At 34.1% G+C, this 25,035-nt stretch overlaps 1 pseudogene across 1 annotated transcript; it reads left to right on the top strand.

Moving 5' to 3' along the window:
- The first annotated feature begins 1,241 nt into the window (after nt 1–1,241).
- Nucleotides 1,242–23,563, top strand: LOC149486776 (sodium-independent sulfate anion transporter-like; annotated as a pseudogene). The gene is made up of 14 exons (XR_016315991.1): nt 1,242–1,332; nt 2,050–2,184; nt 6,484–6,554; nt 7,499–7,691; nt 9,274–9,378; nt 10,470–10,588; nt 11,129–11,291; nt 13,153–13,317; nt 16,074–16,235; nt 19,741–19,881; nt 20,367–20,512; nt 21,772–21,933; nt 22,325–22,478; nt 23,362–23,563. The product of XR_016315991.1 is annotated as a sodium-independent sulfate anion transporter-like (transcript).
- The last annotated feature ends 1,472 nt before the right edge of the window (nt 23,564–25,035 follow it).

The raw sequence follows: 25,035 nt of genomic DNA on the forward strand, positions 1-25,035 counted from the left end.
AAAGGCCTATGACATTTAAATAGCGTAATTATACGCTACGTAATAGTGAGAATTGTTTCATACAACTATAATTATATAGCTGGATACCGCGGCTTCACTTGTGATGTGCAGATGTAGACTGGTTGTTAATTTGAACTATAATCTTATCTCTGTACCAAATTTAATATATCTACTAGTTTAACATGATTGATGAAAAACTTGTAAACATACAAACATCCGAATTTTGACATTTATGTTGCAAACTTAAAAAATAGGATAATTATTATAAGATTTTTTTATTTCGTTGCGGAATTTTTTGTGGGCGATTTCACAGCATTGCAATTTACAGTAGCAAAATAATGACAACCTGCTAGGTACTTGTATTTATTTTTAAATATAATTAGAATCAAGTAGCTGGCCTTTAATTGATAAAACTGTCTGTTTTTTGTCAAATTTTTCCTACACTAACATAACATACATACAAACACATACTTTTACACAGTATATTAACAAACACTAACAGACATAAATTTTTGCATAAGCAGACATAAGTAAGAATGTACAACCTGTGGTACAACGATGTCACAATATAATATTTATTTTTTTAATAACTTGATACAGATTATGCAGAATGTTTACATAACATTCGAATTATAATCTACAGTTATGTAAACATAGAATTGACTATTCATTGACTGTCTCAGGTCGTTGTATTATGAAATCGTTTATCCCAATTAATATTTAATACATGCAATTAAGAATTGTGCAGCAGTTCAAGCTATGATTTTTTTTTGTTTTAAGATTTTTTTTTGGTGATTTTTTTTAACTAACTGAGAGATTTTGGTACTTACTTAATCTTGAGAAATAATGTGACCTAATAATATGATACCTATTATGTAAAAAAATTGCAATATAGTTAACATAACAAGTTTAGTATCGATAAAGACGTACTAACTTAATTGTTAATCCACTAATAATCTTAATGATTAATCTTTGGACACCATTTAACCTTTTAAATTAGTATCTATAAGGAAAAATAAAAAAAAAATTATAAGTAAGTAACTACTTACAAGTAAAAAAAAAAGAAAAGTCAGATCTGGATTAAAATTATCTAGATGCAATCGTTGTTATTCGATACAAAAATTACACCGCATCATGCAATTAAACGCACAATTGCACACATACTATTTAGTATTTATATTTTATTATAAAAAAATGCAAGATAGCAAAGCATCGTATTTCGCTTGTATAGCGATAGTTAATTGCTCCATCGAGAGTCGAGACAGCACTTATAGTCATTTAGATACACGTCGTGAGACGGGAGCCACGTGTTCATCATGAGCGGTGTTATTGGTATGATGATTTTTAATGTATACTTAATAATATTATAAAGTTGAACAGTTGTTTGAATGAGCTAATCTCAGAAACTATTGCTTCGATTTGAAAAATTGTTTCGGGGTTAGATAGCCCAATTATCGAGGAAGGCTCAGGCTAAGACCGACAGAAGCGGAGCACTGGGGGTGAAACAGCGGGGCACAGCTAGTAAATATAAGGATTCAATAAAAGAATAGATAAATTAATAAAACTAGTACGTTAGCTTATATTTTTTGGAGGTTGTTAGGAGAGGAAAAATATTATTATGCAAATGTGTTTATTGTTTATTATGGTGGAATGTGTTATTCATGAGATTTTTACACGTGGATTTTATAAGTAGTAATGTGTTGGTTATTTACAAATAATAGTAAAGAATGCATCTCCAAATCTTATCGTTAAGTGACCCGTATATTATTCTTTAGATAATTTTATAACCTTCCGCTTTGAGTATAGTTTCCGATTTGTTAACGAAAATTTGTTTATAAAATAAATTGTTGCATAAAGTCGGTTACATAAAGAGTATGATATCAACTTTAGCGTAGGTACTTTCAAATAATCTAAGCAATACAGACATAAGAACAGGCGCGAAGCGACTTTATTTTATACAATGTATTTTATACAATTTATCTTTTACAATCTATCTTATAAAATGTATCTTTCGTAATTTAAATGTTTATGTGTAGTATCTCCTTTCAGGTGGCAGACAGGAAAGCCGGCTTCGTCGCACGACGTCGAAACTATGTGGTCTGCAGTCGTGGAAGAGGCGGCTGCCCATCACTATATGGCTGCCAGGATACTGCTTTGAATATCTCGTTAGAGATCTTATTGCTGGTAAGTTTTACTAGCCTAATAATGACATAGTATTGAAAAAATAAAAAATATGCAATCTTTGATAAGTGTACAAAGTTTGAATTAAAGCTGTCCGTTTAAAGTTGGTTAAAATTTAGTGTACTAAAAGAGTTGAATACACTCAGGTTAAGTTAATTTAGGTTAGGCATGTTCTAAAGTAAAGTGAAAGAAATTCCTAATCGTCATATTCATGGTAAACATTTGTTTTGCAACAAAGTTGAATCAACATGTTGCAAAGTTAAAGAGTCCGAGGCAACATTTAAAGAAAGTTTCCAGCAACATTGTAGATCAACTGTTGCTCAACAAATGTTTACCATGAATATGAAGCTTTATGTCTGTTTGCATACGAGAGCCAAATTCATAGTTTTTATCCCTAATCTGTTTACATACGAGAGAAAAAATCATAGTTTAACGAAAAACGAAAAACGCTTATAAAATTTCGGATTTTAAATATTCGATAATAGAGTAAAACTGGAATAAACTTATTGGACTAAAGTCCCCTAGTGGGGTAAGGGGCAGATGCATTATCCATACATCTGTTTTACTGATCGATTTTCTTTAGGGACAAGTAGGTGATCAGCCTTCTGTGTCCTGCACTCCTGCTAGACCGAGACATATTTTTTCTTCGTCTCCACCGGGAATCGACCCCAGGACTCCTCGATTCTACGCTCATGCGTCAAACACTGTACCAAAGAGGCGGTCAATTATAATATTGGACGAAGGTGGTGGTAAATTCCATAGTGTCGTGGCACAGTATTACAATATTATTTCCTACAGTAAGGAATCGCCTTTGATGTCGCGCGATGCCGCCGCCAGCGTAGGTACTTACGCTGCCACACGAAAATACGCTAGGGTTGCAACAAATGGGAAATAAAACAATTGTGATTATTAATATTATGATGAAATCATTTATTCATATTTCATATGTACATTCAAAATAATTGCGATTATTAAATCTGATGTAATTATTTGTTCATAAATATATAATTACAGATATTGCACTGCTAAATATTATTTACGTGGACACTTTATTTTTGGATGTTCTTAATTGTATATTATAACATTTAACTAAGTAATGCATTCGCATTGGGATGTACAATCTGATTAGGAAATAATGAGGACAACATATACATAGCTTTGATTTTAATTCAACAGATACAATTAATACAATCTTTCTGAAATATTGTTTCCTTCTGGGATTTCAATGTAGATTTACATCCGTAAACGGAACAGTTTGTGCGCGCCATAATAGAATATGTAAGTACCTATGTATAATAAAATTATTACACAAAAAATACGACTGCGTCGTCCTTTCGCGATAGGTAAAGCAATCTCAGCGTGATTGCTTTACGCGGCCCGCGTCGCCCGACCCCCGCCAGTTCCCCTCCGTTTCTCTGCACAAGTACATTCGTCGCACTACTGTAGGAAATATGGTAATACTGTGGTCGTGGTGTACACAACCTCATAACATTTTAATTTTTAATATATTGATTTGGAGTGAGGTAGGTCCTGACTTCTTATGGAAAACCGGTCGTCATCTTGTTAATGTATATTTTTAAAAACTGACAGAATTAATTACAAACCAGTATTTTATTTTCGTGAGTATTCATTACGAATAAAATAGTTTTTTTAACGATTTGCTCCTGATCAGGCTCGATATTCAAAACTGAGATAAATAATATAATGAATAAACCGCGTTCAAAATCTTTTAATTCTCTATTTGTAACTAATGAAGTAAAGTGGTTAAATTACATTACATGCAGTTCTAACAAAAAGTATAATACCTACAAAACTTATGTTAAATGGAGTGACTAACAATGTCTCCAATTTCAGTAATTGATAATTATGAACAGCATTAAATAACGTAATTAGGTAGGTACGTAAAGTAATTATCATTAGTAGACATTACCTTTGGTATCATTGCAATGTTCGACCTAGAAATATTTTAGCAAGTAGTTTAGAATGGTAATGCGATAATTTCTCTTCAGTCTAAATTTAATACGCTGTCTACTTACATGTATTTTTAGAAATTAGGTCTATTTCTTAAAAATATAACCTTTATTTATGCTATTAATAAGATAATTATTTTTTTAACAAAAATCTGAACTGCCTTCAAAAGGTCAGATCTGGTCACATTTTAAGGAGATCAATCGGAAGGCACTAACTTTCAAATAACAAGAAAGTCGAATCATTAAAGTCGAAAGATCTGATAGTACGAGATCCGGCTGCAGGATCAGTGCGTTCATCTGTTTTTTGCTGAAAACCGAATTTTTATGTATATTTATAATTAGGAGAATATATATCGACTAGGTTGCCAGTCAAAATTTGGCCGCAAGCATGTTTAATTAAAATTTTTCTAATCTATTTTTGGGAAAAAAATTCGTTCACTTGTTTTTTGAATAAAATGTAGTCTACATCACGTCAAATGATATAAAAATTCTAAAAAATCACGGTTGCCGCTTTTCACCTGGCCGCAACATCTTGGCAGCCTGGTGCAAACAGGTATGATTTCGATTTATTTTTACGTTCATAACGCACATTTATGAATCATATATCAAATTAAAGCTAATTTTTTTCTATTTATTATCATATATGGTTGCCTAATTAAATCCGGCCGCAAATAAGGGTTGCTGGCTTATAAAAATTATAAATATAAGATTAGTGTGTTCATCGGTTTTTTGCTGAAAACCGAATTTTTATGTAACTATATGTATTTATAATTAGGAGAATATATATCAACTAGGTTGCCAGTCAAAATTTGGCTGCAAGCATGTTTACACTCAACCTTAAATATTCAACATCTTTAACAGCCGGCAACCCTTATTTGCGGCCGGATGTAATTAGGCAACCATATATGATAATAAATAGAAAAAAATTAGCTTTAATTTGATATATGATTCATAAATGTGCGTTATGAACGTAAAAATGAATCGAAATCATACCTGTTTGCACCAGGCTGCCAAGATGTTGCGGCCAGGTGAAAAGCGGCAACCGTGATTTTTTAGAATTTTTATATCATTTGACGTGATGTAGACTACATTTTATTCAAAAAACAAGTGAACGAATTTTTTTCCCAAAAACCGATTAGAAAAATTTTAATTAAACATGCTTGCGGCCAAATTTTGACTGTCAACCTAGTCGAAATATATTCTTCTAATTATAAATATACATAAAAATTCGGTTTTCAGCAAAAAACGATGAACGCACTAATCCTATATTTATAATTTTTAAAAGCCAGCAACCCTTATTTGCGGCGGGATTTAATTAGGCAACCATATATGATAATAAATAGAAAAAAATTAGCTTTAATTTGATATATTATGATTCATAAATGTGCGTTATGAACGCAAAAATGAATCGAAATCATACCTGTTTGCACCAGGCTGCCAAGATGTTGCGGCCAGGTGAAAAGCGGCAACCGTGATTTTTTAGAATTTTTATATCATTTGACGAGATGTAGACTACATTTTATTCAAAAAACAAGTGAACGAATTTTTTTCCCAAAAATCGATTAGAAAAATTTTAATTAAACATGCTTGCGGCCAAATTTTGACTGGCAACCTAGTCGATATATATTCTCCTAATTATAAATATACATAAAAATTCGGTTTTCAGCAAAAAACCGATGAACGCACTGATCCTGCAGTGGGATCTTAGACTATGAGGTAACAAGCAAAAAAATAACCTCGAATTGAGAAACGTCTCTTTTTTGAAGTTGGGTGATAAAATGAATATCTAAAATTTAGATAAAAACGATTTAAAAGTAGAAAATGCACTAGGTATTAGCAATACAAGCTTTAGACCACCGTACCTGGTACCATGTTTTGAATGCCAAGTTAGATAGAAAACTACATTAACATAAACTATGCAAAACTAGTTGTTTTGGTTAGAGAAATCCCATAAAATACCGATTGGAAAGTATCATAATTTATTTGCAATTTCTTCTCAAATGTTGTTTACATGTTGATTTATTTTATTACAAAATTTATTAGGTTTTACAATAAAAATTTGATTACTTCTTATGCATACTACACATAGAAACAAAAAAAAGACGTGTAGCACTCGGGAACTGCCGCGGTAAAACTATTGCATGCTATGCCTTCAAGCCACACCTCCGCGCCCGTCGGAGTGGGGAGCGTGAGGTTTTTCGTTACCTACGCAATTTCTGGATTCGGTCCCCGCGCTCAAGGCCCGCGGTAGATAGCTATGCAATAGCTTAAAATAATGATCATGTGACAATATTCAATTTTATATTTTGTCTTAATTTTTTTATATTTTCAGGCATTACAGTGGGCCTTACATCTATACCTCAGGGAATAGCATATGCTATGGTAGCTGGTTTACCGCCCCAGGTATGTAATGCACCTCATTTATCTATACTAATATTATAAAGCTGAAGAGTATGTTTGTTTGTTTGCGCTAATCTCAAGAAGTCTACACACAATTTATAAAGCATTTGAATGCCATAAAACCAAAAATATCAAATTTAAGTCTATACAGTTTACATATTTGGTACTTATGCTGAAATACTTTTGCTTTTGGACTTATCGATTTAATATTATAAGAATAGGTAATAAACTTTGTTATGACTATAGTCTATAGACACAGATGTAATATTAAAAAACCTGTTTTCTGACTTTGTGAAGTAAAAAATTCCATTCATGGTTCAAGGATTTTGTAATAAAACTTCTCATAGTATGTTATAAATTATAATATATTTTAATCAGAGAGCTTACTATAACATTAATCAATATAAGGAAGATGAAAATCCATCTACTATTTGCCATTCATAATATCTATACTAATATTATAAAGCTGAAGAGTTTGTTTGTTTGTTTGAACGCGCTAATCTCGGGAACTACTGGTCCGATTTGAAAAATTCTTTCGGTGTTAGATAGCCCATTTATCGAGGAAGGTTATAGGCTATATTTCATCACGCTACGGGCAACAGGAGTGGAGCCACGGGGGTGAAACCGCGCGGAGCAGCTAGTGTATTATGAATTATTATAACATACATAACAAAAACCAGCCAAGTGCGAGTTGGACTCGCGCACCGAGTGTTCCGTACAAACATTTTTAAGCGATTGCATAGCTTCTATCGCGGGCCTTGAGCGCGGGGACCGAATCGAGAAATTCCGTAACGAAAATAACCTCACGCTCCCCACTCCGACGGGCACGGAGGTGTGGCTTGAAGGCATAGCATGCAATAGCTTTACCGCGGCAGTCCCCGAGTGCCACACGTCTTTTTTTATTATGTGTTGTAACTTTTTAATATAAAATTGTAAATTGTTTCCAGGTAGGCCTATATTCCAGTATATTCCCCGGGCTTATGTACGCTATATTCGGCAGCTGTAAGGACGTGACAGTGGGCCCTACAGCTATATTAGCAGCTTTGCTAGCGAAATATGTCGCAAAGTCCGAGGATTTCGCGTATTTGGCCAGTTTTTTGACGGGATTGGTCATTTTTTTGCTAGGCGTTTTGCAATTGGGTAAGTTATGGTTATTTTTCTGTTGAGTGTTTATTTTATTGCTTTAAAATCATTGAATTCTATATTATACAGGGTGTCCCACTATTGGTATACTAAGCGCGAAGGGACTTGTAGTTTTGCATACACTGATCACGTAAAAAATACTTGAACAACGAAATTACATCAAAAAATTTTTGCTAAATTTTTCCTCAAAATCCATGTTTTCTTCTCTAGCTTCGCGCAGCCGGCATATATACCGCTTCGCTAATGTAAGCATTTTGTCTATGAAAACATAATCTTAAACGATAGGTCACGTGCTGGTAGCAAAGCTGGGCGGGTTGCTTGTTATGGGTGTACACATAGAGTTTTAAGAATTCATCTATTTAAAAAAAACTGCGTCTGGATTTTTATAAATATTTTTTACGTACTCAGCGTATGCAAAACTACAACATCCATTGAGCTTAGTATACCAACAGTGGGACACCCTGTATACTGATTTGTGTCTTATAAAGCTTTCTGCGAAATGTACTTGGATATTTGGACCATATTTAGTATAGATTAATAGATACCATTTGAATTTGAATTTATTTTAATTTGAACAATCTTAACTTGATATGAACCTCTGAAAGTTTCATTTCCCTATTATTTTCTGTATAATTTATGTAGCAAGTATGTAGTTTCTGTAGCAAGTAAAGTATATATAAAAATTAATAAACTTAATAAATTTTCTTGCTGTTCAACCATCATCATACCAGACGACAAAGTATACAAAAGTCACTTAAACCTCACGTGAAACAACTTCACGTTAATGCCTAGATAAGATTCCAAAATCATAACACTAATCTTTACAATATGTTTGCAATCGGCCACTCGTGCGCAGACTTGTAGATAAACTCCGTTTAAGTAAACTAGATAAAGTTAAACTCTGTTTAAGTAAATTAGATAAGCCTTAACGATTAAGCATATGAGTAAATAAATAGTACAGAGACAAAGTTTTATACAACCACAATATACAGATACAACCAGTAGGGAAACTTCATACAAACGCTCGAAATGGCACACAATGTTTACGAGGATCGTAAGGTTATAACTTATAATGACGATTGACAGATATTAAAAGTTTTCCTACTGGTTGTATCTGTATATTGTGATACAACCGCACAAATCGGTTCCACTACTACAAGCACATGACACACACACATGCGTACCACCATAGATAATATTATACTATGCACCGCTGGGAATAAATATGTCATCGTTTGTACGTACACGGCGAAATTTGAAAAAAACCACCAGTGTTCAATTTAACTGATAGTTTGCCCGTTTCAGTTGCAAGTTTTTATATATTTCTGGAAAAACGCGGTATTTTATTTATTATATATTTGTTTATTGTATTGTGCGTATGAATTAAGTATAATATAAAAAATAAAAATAAATCATAATTAAATCATCAAAATAAATTATTTTTTATTAATTATTATTAACAACCCTATAAAATAGGTAAGAATTTTGCACTCCTAAAGAAGGTTTGTCTCTGTACAATTTATTTATTCAGATGGTTTAAGTAAACTCGGTTTAACGGTATCTTATTAATGGCTTGCAGGTTTTCTACTAGATTTTATATAGAAACCGGTTATAAGCGGTTTCACTACGGCGGCCGCTTTGCAGATATCGGCTGCACAGTTAAAATCTCTTTTCAGGGTTGCTGGTAAGTACTTTTTTATGCTGCACTAGCTGTGCCTTAATATATCCACAGCTTATATCTTTTACTAGCTGCGCTCCGCGGTTTCACCCGCGTGGCTGCTCTCCTGTTGGTCCTAGCGTGATGATATATAGCCTTCCTCGATAAATGGGCTATCTAACACCGAAAGAATTTTTTAAATCGGATCAGTAGTTCCTGAGATTAGCGCGTTCTAACAAACTAACAAACTCTTCAGCTTTATAATATTAGTATAGATTTGCCAAGTATCATAAAAATCCGTCCAATTATTTTTGAGTGAAAGAGTTAAAAAACATAAGTACACCCTTCTTACAACTTTCTATGTTATGTGTTTAAACTGTGGCAGTAAATAAATAAGTACAATTTTCTGCCCATCTGCCAAATGTAGACAGCCTTTTTAGGGTTCCGTAGCCAAAATGGCAAAAACGGAACCCTTATAGTTTCGTCATGTCCGTCTGTCCGTCTGTCCGTCTGTCCGTCTGTCACAGCCGATTTACTCGGAAACTATAAGTACTACAGTGATGAAATTTGATGGGAATATGTGTTGTATGAACCGCTACAAAAATATGACACTAAATAGTAAAAAAAAGAATTGGGGGTGGGGCCCCCCATACATGTAACTGAGGGATGAAATTTTTTTTTTCGATGTACATACCCGTGTGGGGTATCAATGGAAAGGTCTTTTAAAATGATATAAAGTTTTCTAAAAAACATTTTTCTTAAAGTGAACGGTTTTTGAGATATCAGCTCTCAAAGTCGTAAAAAGTATGTCCCCCCCCCCTCTATTTTTATAACTACGGGGTATAAAATTCTAAAAAAAATAGAGGTGATGCATGCTAATTAACTCTTTCAACGATTTTTGGTTTGATCAAAGTATCTCTTATAGTTTTTGAGATAGGTTGATTTAACTGTAATTTATTATATTTGCTGCTACGGAACCCTTTGTGCGCGAGCCCGACTCGCACTTGGCCGGTTTTTTAAAGTTTTTACACGATTACAAACAGTAGTAACAAATTACTAATTTGAGGATTTTTTTTAACAAAGTAATCTTAAAAAAAAAATATTTTATCAATTTTCAGGGTCGTCTGGCAACACTTTTATAAGCGCTCTAATAAATTTCTTCAAAAACATCGGTACAGTGCAGCTATGGGACACTGTACTAGGAGTTGCAACTATTATAAGTCTCTTTTTAATTAAGGTGAGCGAGTCTTATTTACTTTAAATAAATGAACTCTTATCAATCTAGTTTGAGTGTTCTTTTAATTCTAATTTTCAATTACAATTAAAATTCTTTTGAAAAGAATAAGACAAGAGTTAAGTTTTCAGATAAACTTTATAACGAGACATGTTTATATGTTATGATATCAAAGTTTGAACTATTGCTTCAGAATTTTTGAATATAACAAAAAATTGTATTTCCTATATTAAGCAGAATGCAAAGATTGCAAACCCATATTTTTATGATTTCACAAAAGCAAATTAAACTATAATTTTTTGAAGTGAAACTTCTTTAACGGGGTTGGAAAAAAATTTAGTGTAACATTTTTTCGTTACGCGTGACATTTTTCCGTTACGCGCCATCTTGTTCTTATACCTACTACGCGTGATTCGACGTATTTCTGTAAAGTAATATAGTAAATTATTTTTTGAAAAATAAGGTTATAAAGAAGTTTCACTTCTTACGTGTGTACACTAGTACACGCACACATTTTTATTATATAATTTTTTATAATTTCAGCGGTCAACAATAACCGCTCCCGAAGGTTCGTCAAAATGTCGGTCACTAACTTCAGCCACATGGCTATACGTAGTTCGGGCACGGAACGCGCTCGTCGTGTTCGTGGGTTCGATTCTCGCGTACGTACTGTTCTTGTATGGGAAAACGCCGTTTAAACTGACTGGTGAGTTATTGGAAACTAATTTTGATTTAGTTTTGTGAATAAAATAGGTAGGTTGCACGCTAGATATTAAGAACCAGCAAAAGATATTGCCAGTATAAGCTGCCAAAATAAGTTTCTTAAATTTAATAATGTTTGGTTTTACTAGGTACGTGAATTAATTAAAATTACTGCTTACTTCAAAATTTAAAATTCCCATCAAAAAAGTAAATCATAGGGCTCAACAATTCAAATATGAATTGTTATATATAATAAACATGTCTATGACGCGAAGCTATTTTCACCTCAAAAAAATGCACAACTATAGGTAAACCAGAATCTGATGGCAAATTGGGAAATCAAAATTTTGAGTGTGCAACCCTAGGGAAAATGGACTGAACGATCTTGATACTGCTTATTTTTTTATTTTGTCCTCAACATCATTAGTCACATTACATAAGTGAACAATAGTGTACTTAATAATGAGATATCCACTTAATGTTATGTAGGTACATAGATATTACTAATTTTATCTATGTAATACATATTATTATTTACACATACTTATATTTGTATATTCATTATCTTTATGCCATGTAAAAATATGGATGTAATGATAATGCAGATCAAAACTAGATAACTAATAATTTTTTATAAAATAAAATAAAACTATGTTTATTTTCGTAAGTATTAAAGATACACACATTATAAAATTGACTTGGACAGCTTGGACTTGACGAATAGCCGTATTGGAAACTCCTGTAATAAGTTTTCATAAAATTATATTGTAATTTATTTATTTATTTATTTATTTATTTATTTAGAATTTCCAACAAAGGATACAGATTACATTTGTTACATCTAATTATTTAAGTACATGGTCTTCTGCACCTTTAATTACAGGAAATTACAGCGTTCAAAATATTTATTACAATTACAATTCGTCAATTTATTAAAAAATATTAGTTAAAAAAAATTAAAAGAACTTAATAACATTGATTATATACCACGAAAAGTATTACAATAAATTACAAATAAATTACAAATTTAAAATTACAATTATATTCGTCAAATTATTAAAAATATTATATAATCAAAATTTAATGAGCACTTAATTATACATACATAATAAATAATTATTAAAAAAAAATTACAAATTTTACTCAATTATAATTATATGTACATATTAAAATTTATCATTACAAAAAAAAATATATATATACAGTTCGGTTACATTTAATAAGGGAAAAATAGAATCAACAAACAATATTATAGTTACCCACTTATAATATTTTTTATTTTAAGTATCAAAACGGGTAAGTCCAATTTACCAATTAAATCTTCAAAATTGAAAATTGTGATGTGTTTGACCCTTCTTCATCGAATGTTTTTCTATACACATTATAAACAACACCTCTTGCTTGTGATCGCAGCGGCTTTTTCGACATTTTCGAAGATTTTTTAGACAAAATCCTAAAAATTATTCATCAATTGCAAAGAAGACAAATAATTTGACAACCAATTCGATAGTTGTCAAATAAAATTGCCATATGAAAATCTTTTATTTCGTAAATATAAATATGCCATCAGATTCTGGTAGACCTATACAACACTTTTCCCTACAAAAAAAAATGGTTGTCTGTTATGTCGGTTTACTGACGATAGTTGAAAATGACAACGTCGTCAGATCGTGCTTCTTTGTCGCTCGTTCCGCGCTCTCGCTTGCACTTCAAGCCTTAAATAGAACGCCTCAGAGCGAGGTAACGCCGCATGAGTCATGTTTTTTCGTGCGTGCAGCCGGCTCTATCGAATTATAAGAGGTTGTTACGTCAAAAAACAATTTATATTAAAACTACAATTTCAATTAATTTATTATTTATTCTAGGTACAATCCACGGGGGCCTCCCACGTTTCGGGCTCCCACCATTCACTACAACAGTGAACAACGTAACTTTAGGATTCGACGGAATGCTCGCAGAGTTGGGGCCCGAGGGGCTTGTGATGCCTCTAGTCGCTATACTCGAGAGTATCGCTATTGCTAAGGCTTTTGGTTAGTATTTTTTATGTTTTAAGGAGATTATCGGCTCCTTCTCCGTGGGTATCTATGCAAGATTACCCCACTTAAAAAAAAACAAGTTATAGGCGTGACACGATTTTTAGCCTTATAATGTTATCATGTAGGCATATAATACACAATATCAAGTATTCTGCAGCTGGCAGCCACGCAGTAGACGTGATACAGCGCTCTGCCATTCGATACTCGACCTTATATCTAACGCTTTAACACTCACAATAACATCAATTCCGCAGTCGGCAGCCGCGTGGTTCATGTGTCGCAGCGTTTTACTATGTGATTCACAGCTTTATATTTGAAACTAAAATCAGCAGTCAGCAGCCGCGCAGTAGACGCGATGTACCGGTTTGCTTTTCGATTCTGGACCTTACATACAACGCTATAAGACACATATTTGACTCGCATGCGAAAGCCGCGCGGCACATGCTATACATAGTGCTCTGCTATTCGATTCACGACTTTAATCACATGGTTGTAAACCATATTATCTCTATTCTCAGCTGGCAGCCGCGCAGTAGACGCGACACAAGAGATGCTAACACTCGGTCTGTGCAACGCGTTTCACTTCCCTTGCAGCACGCTTTCACATTCAATTCACAGCCTTATAGCTAACACAATAAAACACAATATCGTTTATCCAGCAGGGGACAGTCGCGTGCTAGACGTTTCACCGCGATTTGCTATTCGATTCTCGACCTTAATTCTATGACTATTAACCACTATATCTCTGAATTTGATATTTTTGTTTTTAAGCTATTGCATAGCTTCTATCGCGGGCCTTGAGCGCGGGGACCGAATCGAGAAATTCCGTAACGAAAAAACCCACGCTCCCCACTCCGACGGGCTCGGAGGTGTGGCTTGAAGGCATAGCATGCAATAGTAGTGTTGCCGAACTATCGATAGTTTGACTATCGATAGTTGACCTTGAAAATAAGTCAGAATATCGATAGCACTATCGATAGTATCGATATTATCGATACTATCGATACTATCGATAGCGTTAATCATGGAATACTATTGATGAACTGCAATAGTATCGATAAAATCGATAGTATTGATTGCCAATAGTTGCTATACTATCGATACTGTCGATAGTATCGATACTATTGCTACTGAATATTGCAACTACAATAGATACTATCGATAGTACTGATACTATCGATAGTTTTGAGCTATCGATAGTAGTAAATTGTGCAATAGTATTGTTCACGATTTCTTGGTATAATGGGTCAGTCAGTGCCACCGACCCATATTATGACTCAGTTTCGTCTAACGAACTATCGATACTATCGATAGTATCGATAGTTCGTTCGATATTGAGCTTCGATAGTATCGACACTATCGATAGTATCGATAGTTCGTTCGATATTGAGCTTCGATAGTATCGATACTATCGATGGTATTGCTATGTGTCGATAGTATTTACGCTTATAGGACTATCGATACTATCGATAGTATCGACACTATCGATAGTATCGATAGTGCTATCGATACTATTGCTTTTCCCCAACTATCGATAGTTAATCGATAGACTATCGATAGTGGACTATCGAGCGGCAACACTATGCAATAGCTTTACCGCGGCAGTCCCCGAGTGCCACACGTGTTTTTTTATGGCATTCAAATGCTTTATAAATATATTTTTTTACACAGTATGTCTATTCTCAGCTGGCAGTCGCGCAGTAGACGCAACACAAGAGATGCTAGCCCTCGGGGTTTTGCAACGCGTTCGCTTCCCTTGCAGCACGCTTCCACATTCAATTCACAGCCTGATAGCTTCATAGCTAATAGGCTGTGAATTGAATCTAATATTCTATTCTTATTACCATACTAATGTCTGTCTGTCTGTCTGTTACTCAATCACGCCTAAACTACTGAACCAATTTGCATGAAATTTGGTATGGAGATATTTTGATACCCGAGAAAGGACATAGGCTACCTTTTATTGCGAAATATGTACCACGGGCGATGCCGGGGCGGACCTCTAGTATATTATAAAGGCGAAAGTTTGTAAGGATGTATGGATGTATGGATATTTGTTACTCTTTCACGTAAAAACTACTGAATTGATACCAATGAAATTTAGCACACATATAGAGGGTAACTTGGATTAACACATAGAATAGGTTTTATCCCGGAAATCTCACGGGAACGGGAACTATGCGGGTTTTCCTTTGAAAACGCGGGCGAAGTCGCGGGCGGAAATCAATAAAACACAATATCGTTTATACAACAGCAGACAGTCGCGTAGCAAACCTTTGCTATTCGACTGTCGACCTTACACTGAATATTATAAGACACAACATTATCCCTAGTCGCACCGCGATTTGCTATTCCATTCTCGACCTTAATCATATGGCTATAAAACACAATATATCTATTCTCAGCTGGCAGTCGCGCAGTAGACGCAACACAAGAGATGCTAGCACTCGGGCTGTGCAACGCGTTCGCTTCGCTCGCACAGAGCATGCCTGCTACCGGTTCATTCACATGCAACACGCGCTGACATTCGATACTCGACTATACACTCAATACTATAAGAAATAATATCGTCTACCCCTACCCGGTAGTCGCGGCACCGTGCTTTGCTATTCGACTCTCAACCTTACAGTGGACACTATAAGATACAATATCGTCTATCCCTAGTCGGCAGTGGCGTTCTAGACGTGGCACCCCACTATGGCATTCGATTATCAACCTTATGCCTATTACTATAAGACACAATATTACAGCTGGCAGTCGCGCAGTAGACGCGACACAAGAGATGCTAGCACTCGGGCTGTGCAACGCGTTCGCTTCGCTCGCACAGAGCATGCCTGCAACTGGCTCGTTCACTAGAACTGCACTCAATCATGCGAGTGGGGTTGTTACACCCGCCGGGAGCTTTTTTAAGGGTGAGTAATATATTTTGTTTTAAGGGCTTGGTCTAGTAGTGCAAACAAATGCATCCTGTCATCCTATATGTAAATAATACAAATGTACTAAGGGAAAGTTGCTCCACTTAATTTTTAAAAATTAAATCATTCGTATGCATAATTTAATATTCGTAATAAGTACCAAAAATGACAATTTGAAACAATTTTCGTGAAAATTACACCGGGTGATTTTTTTTTATCAGTACACAAAATTTGCGAATACTTTCTATTGATAAAAAAATGTAATGTTTGTGTTAAAAAATTATAAAATAGAAAAATACGCAAATGAAAACAAAAGATATTTATTTCTGACTAGCTTCCGCCCGCGATGTCGGTCTTCGCGTCTTCTACAGATTTATTATATTATGTATAATATATAGATATATATTGATAAACCTAATAAATCTTATGCTAGCATTCTGATGCTTTATCGGTTGCACTGGATTTATCTCTTTTTTTTTTCAATCGCTTGAATGATATAGGATGGGTCCTCGATGGGCATTGAATGCTGAAGTCTCGAATCAATCAATTCTGACAGTAGGCAATTTATGTAAAATCTTGATAATGGTCCATCATTTTATTTTGCCTAAACGTTACATAATTTTTTATACAGGGTGTCCCACTATCGGTATACTAAGCGCGAAGGGACTTGTAGTTTTGCATACACTGATCACGGGAAAAATACTTAAACAACAAAATTACGTCAACAATTTTTTGCTAAACTTCTCCTGTTAATCCATGTTTTCTTCTCTAGCTTCGCGCAGCCGGCATATACCGCTTCTCTAATGTGAGCATTTTGTCTATGAAAACATAATCTTAAACGATAGCTCACGTGCTGCTGGCAAAGTTGGGCGGGTTGCTTGTTATGGGTGTACACATAGAGTTTTAAGAATTCATCTAGTTGAATAAAAATGCGCCTGGAATTTTATAAGTATTTTTTTCATACTCAGCGTATGCAAAACTATAACCTCCTTTGAGCTTAGTATACCAACAGTGGGACACCCTGTATATTCTATTTTTAACGAATGATTCACTCCAGTCCAAACAGCAAATAAGCAAACGTTGCAGAAGCAGAAGTCTGCTTATTTGTATTTCAAAAGTGTTATTTTTTGCATTGTATTTCAAATATTATTTTTTTTATTTTTAACCGCATCTTCCGCATTCATGTCTTTTGCCGGAATCAGACATTTAACTTCTACTAGTCCCATTTTCCCTTTTTGATATGGGAGTGTATAAAGTAAATTTTTTAGATATTTCTCGTTATACTTTTAAAAAGTTATTATTGTCATTTCATTAGGTAAAGTAATTTCGATATCAGTTTTAAGTTTTTTGATACCTGCAGTAATAACGGCATAATTCGCCTGCACATACTTAACGATTATACCCTGTATACAATCCACCGTCCACATTCATAATGTTTTCCTGTCCTCCTCTCCTTTACGCTGTTCACCGATACATTTTAAATGAGTAAATCTGCTACCACTGAAGGATGTTTCATTGTGATCAGCAAATTTTCACCACTGTTGTCGATTATTTGTTTTTCATTTTTAATCAGCAATTGGGAATCATCAGTTTTGTTTTTTGCAGATTGGTGATGTACCCTAACAATACGTCGAAAAGGGAAAGCATCAACGAATTATCGTTTACGTCCTCTTTTTTTATTCTTCGCGTCTCTGTTACTTGTGTTTGTTTAGTTCTCAACACCCACTGAATTTTCTATGTTATTGTGATCTTCCATTACATCTGAGTTTTGATGATGTGATGATAATCCATTCGTTTTAATATTGGTACTTAGAGTTGGTGGACTAAACTAGAAATGGCGGACTAAATTTGTCAGCGCGTCTGTAAGATCAGAATATAAAACCAACATCCTGTATTTAAGTTACAAAATTAATAATCAAACAACATGCCGCTACGTTGAAAATGACTAGAAGAAAAAATTAAAACACCTCGGCATATAATTTTGGAGTAAACAATTAATCATTTTCCCCGTATGGGGATTTCCCCGGATGAACTTGGGAAGTTCAAGTTCTCAATACAAGTTTATATTATATTTCGTATTTCTCAAACGAAAAATAAACATTTTTGGAACTTCAAAAAAAAAAATATTATAAGAAAATTTATGAGCTTACTTTAGTTTTAAAGAAATATACATCCCTTTACTGACACCCCGTAAAATAAAGAAATTGTTGCCAATCACCTTTGCAATCTATTTGGTTTCATTAACTTTATGTTCGAAGATAATTTTTTTTCTAGTAGTTACACGCGTATTTTTTTGGTTTATTTTCCATATCGAAATCAAATGTTTAAAAATACGAATATTTGCACAAAACTAAGATAAAAATAATCAATTAACAAAAATATTAAATTTAATGAAGTAGAGCAACTTTCACTTCGGTATGAAGGAAAATCGAGCGTAGAGCACACGTCAGAACGCTCCGGCCCAAGGAGCGCGACTAAAGAAATTCGCTAGGATTTTTCCTAATTATTTTAAATATTTTTTTAATATTTGAAGAATTATCAAAATTCAAAAAAAATTTTTTTTAAAGGATTAATACTCATTGGTCTTCAACCAACTCGAATAAATTAATGGAAAAAATAACTTTTAGCAGTATTTATCAATAGATTTTGTAAGGCAAAAAATGGGAAATTTAATGAATTTATAACGTTCTAATTAGGAAAATCATAAGTTTTTCGGCAATTGTATTCAGCAGTTTTTAATAATGACTATATAAGGATAATAATGCGCTGATCAGATTGTATAAATTGTAATCGGTTGCAACGTAGTGAGTGCACAAACTTAGCTCGAAATGTCTTTGGGGGAAAGAGACTTATCTTGAAGGCCTGATTAAGGTAACATAAAGTAACTTTATAAATGTGAAAAAATTCACGCGCATTGCGTATATAACACTAATTGATAAACAAGAAAAAAAAATTCAGTTTATCATTTCATTAGCCGGGAAAAAATTGTCAAATAACTTGTTGAAAACGCAATTTTGCTAGACTGCAGCCTTAAGGAGATAGAAAGAAGATTATAATCGTATACACAACATTACTAATTAGAATTATAAACTAGATGCAAGTACAATCGAAAAATAATAAGTATTGAATTCAAACAAGTTGTTTTTCAGTTTTTACTGCCACAGTTGCAACTGTGGCGCATTATGGGGGAGACCTACGTCCAACAGTTGACTTATCCGGGCTGAATGGATGGATTATTTTAGTATTATATAAGAATAGAAATAGATTTAGTTTTATTTCGGTTAAAAAAATGTACTTCTTTTTTTAACACGCTTTTATTAGCTTCACTTATGTATGTAACCGACTACTTTGGACTCGATTTCGTCCCATTCTAAACGGACTTAAGTTTGTTCACTTATCTAGGATCGGTGACAATACAATAGTTTAATGAGATTAAGCGTGTGTTACGGTTTTTAAAACTTTATTAATTGTTGTTGCCTTTAAATTCTTAATTTTCTTTCAGCGTGTCTAGTGTTGCTATCTGTAACACTTTTAGCGGAGGCGTTTTATTTCATCCCGCGGGCAACACTGGCGGGTATCATCATGGTTGCCATGATTTCTATCATAGAACTGTCCATTGTTAAACGGCTTTGGCAGAATAGCAGTAAGTGAATCATACATTTTATAATTTTGTTTGTATTAAATAATTCATATTTGAAAGGGCAATTTGAAATTGTGTTGGAATAAAATATTTTACTGTTTTCACTACTATTAACAAACACATATTATATGGATATTGTAATGTGTTCTTAGTTTTTTTTGGTATTTGTAGTGATCGTTTAATTATAGATATCCCTGATTTTTATAATTTAAGCAAATTTTTCGTGAGTTAACTTCCTTTTGATAGCGCCCAAGGTTTATCTTACAAAATTCTCAAATGATGAAGCTCTATCCCGGTCTATAAATAATATGATAACAAAAAAGCGTCTGTGCCGAGCACACGTGTCAGAAATAAAACTTCTTTGGCAACATTCAAAGATTATCGCCTCACTCAATGACGTGACGGTACTGCCATGACGCGACCTTGAAATTTTATTCTCAACATGCTTAAAGAAGTTTCACTTCAAAATACATATTCGTTGGTTTTAGAAGCGGAACTCTGCGTGTGGTTGCTAACAGTGGTACTGGGAGCGTGTGTGGGGCTGGAATATGGTATCGCTGGTGGTGTGGCCGCTGATGCTTTGCGGGCGCTGTTCACTGCTGCACGACCACACTTGCATACAGAGTGTGTTAAGGTACCAGGCTCACATATACTATAGGAGATGCATGCGAAAACTTCTCATTATAAAACTTGTGAAAGCCGATATTTACTAGGCTCACATATACTGTAGAAGCTGTATAAAACACGACGGATTGAGAGGGTGAAGGTACTAGGCTCGCATATTCTGTAGGAGATGTGTGAATCCATGGTTTCCATGCTTTCTAGTCCCCTACCTACCTCGGGAAAGTTCTAGAATTACTCTGCGTGTGGTTGCTAACAGTGGTACTGGGAGCTTACTTACAAACAGAGCGTGTTAAGGTTACCAGGCTCTCGTATAAAATAGGAGAAATCTTCTTAATCTTAATATATATAAATCTCGTGTCACAATGTTTGTCCTCAATGGACTCCTAAACCACTTAACCGATTATAATAAAATTCGCACACCATGTGCAGTTCGATCCAACTTGAGAGATAGGATAGCTTAAAGCACAAAGCGGGCGAAGCCGCTGGCGGAAAGCTAGTATATATAAATATATATAAAATATATAAATCTCGTGTCACAATGTTTGTCCTCAATGGACTGCTAAACCACTTAACCGATTATAATAAAATTCGCACACCATGTGCAGTTCGATCCAACTTGAGAGATAGGATAGTTTAAACATGTAAGTACCACGGGCGAAGCCGGGGCGGACCACTAGTTATATTATATGAAGAAATGTTATAACAGGAGTATTGGTGCTTTTCCAGCAGATATGTGCGAGGATGCGTAGCGAGGAATGTGTTTGTAAAGAACCAATCATACTGCTTCATTTAGCGTTCGAAGTGAAATCCTTGCACATATCTGGTGGAAAATTTATAATGTTATTAGGCATCAAATACATCGTAGGATCTGTATGAAACGGTACCAGGATCAAATATACCGTAGAAGATAAGTCACCCCTTCTTGTACCAAATTTTGAGAAAAATTGCTCTGCGTCCTTTTTTTCATTTATAATGCACTAGTTTTCCGCCCGCGGCTTAGCCCGCGTTTTCAAAGATAAACCCGCAAAGTTCCGGTCCCCGTGGGATTTCCGGGATAAAACCTATGTGTTAAATGTTAATCCAAATTATCTTCTATGTGTGTGCTAAATTTCATTGTAATCAGTTCAGTAGTATTAGCGTAGCGAGTAACAAACATACATCCATCCTCACAAACTTTCGCAATTATAATATTGGAGGATAGGATTAAGATGCCATTTCGTTAAATTTATTTAAATATTTTTCGAATGAATAATTAATTTTTTTCAACAGCTCGGTAACCAGGACTGCATAATCATAACCTTCACGGGCACACTCTCATACGCATCAGCGGAACACGTGGCCCACACAGTGAGGTCGCAGGTTCAAATCCGTAGCCTCGTGTTTGTGTTCGATGGCAGGCAGTTGAGGGCCTGCGATTTTGGTGTTGCTGAGGTAAAAATCAACCTTATTTAGTGTGTGGTTAGGTATATTGTTTGGCTTTAAAAATTTAAGTGAGGGAAGTCATATTCGTGAATTTTTTAATGAATCACGGTGCAAGAAACGGGTTTGAATCCCGCCTTGTGATCGAATTTGGCCTATTGAAAAATAATTATTTCGAAATTATTCTATAAAATTAAATATAAAAGACATGGTTTATTAAAAATAATGATAATAAGCGAACGCCAAGTTTCGTACTGACATACAAGATATAACATTTTTTGCAGTTACTGTCTTTATTCACATATTTAAATTTGGATTGACTTTTAAAATCTTAAACCATTCAAAACTAAACCTTATCGCTATATCATAAGATATATTATCCCCTAACACTTTTTTTCCGCAGAATCTTACTACTGTGATATTAGATTTAGAGAAGAACAAGCATAACGTGTTGTTGTGGAACTTCGACGTGAAAATCCGCAAATTGTTTGAAGATATCTCGCAGGATATGTCGCACAAGTTCGTTAGTGGTCCCAGTTTAGAAGATTTAGTATTAGGTGAGAAATATTTGTTTATTTCATTAATTAATTATCAGCAAAGTCATCATTAAAATCATCATTTTTTAAAATAAAGGAATGTTTCCATTCAGCAAAATTTGCTATCTTCAGTATTTTAGGTAAGTACTTTCCCTCTAGGGCCCATCGAAAATTTCCACACTGTATATAAGAGCACTCTTTTCAAATACATATATAAGTTTCATCAATGGCCGCGACGCCACTAGCCCATACAAAATTACCCATTCCCCTTTAAATATTTAGTCTCCTCTATAAATGAAATAATGTTACCAGATGAAATAATATATATTATCCCCTAAATAAGGTTGGACCCGGACATTTTCACGTATTTTCCGGATATTTTCAAGGCATTTTCCAGCGATTTTCCAGGCATTTTCCACGGTTTTTCCGGAAATTCTCAGGCATTTTCCGGATATTTTCCGGACATTTTCACGCATTTTCCGGACATATTAGCGCATTTTCCGGACATTTTCACGCATTTGTATGGGAGGGTTTAAAGATAATTTTTTTGATATTTCTCGATTTATTTTTAAAAATTTATTACCGCCATTTTTTTTTGTTATCTGTAATACTTACGGAAAAATCGCCTGTGCACACTTAACGATTACACCCTGTATGTATATAAAAATGTAACCCGTTTCGCGTTGTCACGGCATCACTCGTGTACGGGTGGACCGATTTTGATAATTCTTTTTTTATTATATTCCTTGAAGTATGAGGATGGTTCTTATGTAGAGAAAACGTAAATATGTACCACGGGCGAAGCCGGGGGCGGACCGCTAGTAATCTAGCTATACATCGACTATTATTGTATGTCAATTTATTAATTATTTTATGACTTTTAAACACAATATTTTATTTTCAGGTTTACAGTCTGCAAGACAAGATAGTAGCATAAGTATACCAACGTGATAGTATATGTTAAAATTAAAAACGTGTTCAAACAGGGTTTAGTTCTTCCAATTAATGTAGATACAGAATGTGATATTAATAATATTATTATGTATACAATTATTTATTAATATAAATATTGTAAATTGTAAAATAAAGAATTTTTATTATTGCTCCATGTGTGTTTTATTTGGTGAGATTGTACCTATTATAATTATTTTGGTTGTCATATGAAAAGGGCAAGAGAATTTTTCATACTATAACATAAGCAGTCCGTGTACGTCGCTCAGGGGGAGGCTCCCTAAATTTTATGTGAATTTGCATTAATATTCTTAAAAAGGCACACATACAATCAAAATGGAACATTAGTATATTATGAATTATTGCGTCTTTTTCTTTCGATGTACAAGACATTTATTACAGATTATGCCTTTTTTAAAGATTATTACATTTTTTTAAAGATTTACTTGGACTTTATGTCTAAAATAAATGTTAACAGTAAGAAAATAGAGTTTACTATCGAATCCCAAGATATTTTTTCTCTAGATCAATTATTTCTTTAGTTATAAACGAAATAAGAATTGAGACTTACTTTTCGAGCTCGAACGCGATCAAAAGAGCGCACGCGATATTCAACTTTATTACGGCTTTGTTAGCGTCTAGTACCGTAACCGGTCTCTCAGTGCCAGAAATTATGTTAGGGAGCCTCCTCTTAACTGCTCGAGCCGCCCGTGTACGGCAGTCCTTAGTGTCTTGTTTTTATTTTTAACTTCTATAAGACGCAAAAGTATCTATGGCCATACTAAGAGATATTATCTATTGGTCCTAGCAAATCATTCTTAATTAGGTACTTTTACTGTATTATATCATTTACCAATACGAATACCTAATTTGACTTGTAGCACTTAAAAAGGTCGATTCATTAGTAGGTACTATGTAATTGAGATGTAGTTAATTAACGGAATAGAATAGACGGAATAGAATGGCACGTTAATAAAATATTAATTGCCCTCAGTTGAAAATAAAAAATGTGTGCGTGTACTAGTGTACACACGTAAGAAGTGAAACTACTTTATGACGTTATTTTTCAAAAAATAATTTACTATATGCAACTTTACAGAAATACGTCGAATCACGCGTGGTAGGGATAAGAAAAAGATGGCGCGTAACGGAAACATGTCACGCGTAACGAAAAAATGTTACACTAAATTTTTTCCAACCCTGATAAAGAAGTTTCACTTCAAAAAAAACTAGGTGATATATTATATAGCTACAAGATTTTCCATTTAGCTACCACATTCAAATCTTTCAACACAATAAACATTACAATTTCTCTCACTTTGTTGTATAACAAACAATTCTGTACCTCATCTACATAAAGTCACGTTATTTCCCCATGGCACAAGATTGAAAGAAAATTTAAACCAGTACCACGTTATTTGAATGCAACAATGATTGCCTCCGTATGAGACAATCGTAACGTAATATCGAGGGGCCCGGTTGCAATTTGCATCACTTTACTACGGTTACGGATTCAATTCCGAGCCTCGTAAAATGTACTGGTTAAGGGGCGGTTGTTTTTTGGTGAATACGGGAATCACGTCACTTGAATAGTTTAGGTTGGAACTTTAGAAAGAAATGTGCGTAA

The sequence above is a fragment of the Colias philodice genome, chromosome 8, assembly GCF_061535455.1.
Source record: "Colias philodice isolate Cphi_HAF_F1 chromosome 8, ilColPhil1 Martin Lab GWU primary, whole genome shotgun sequence".
NCBI lineage: Eukaryota > Metazoa > Arthropoda > Insecta > Lepidoptera > Pieridae > Colias > Colias philodice.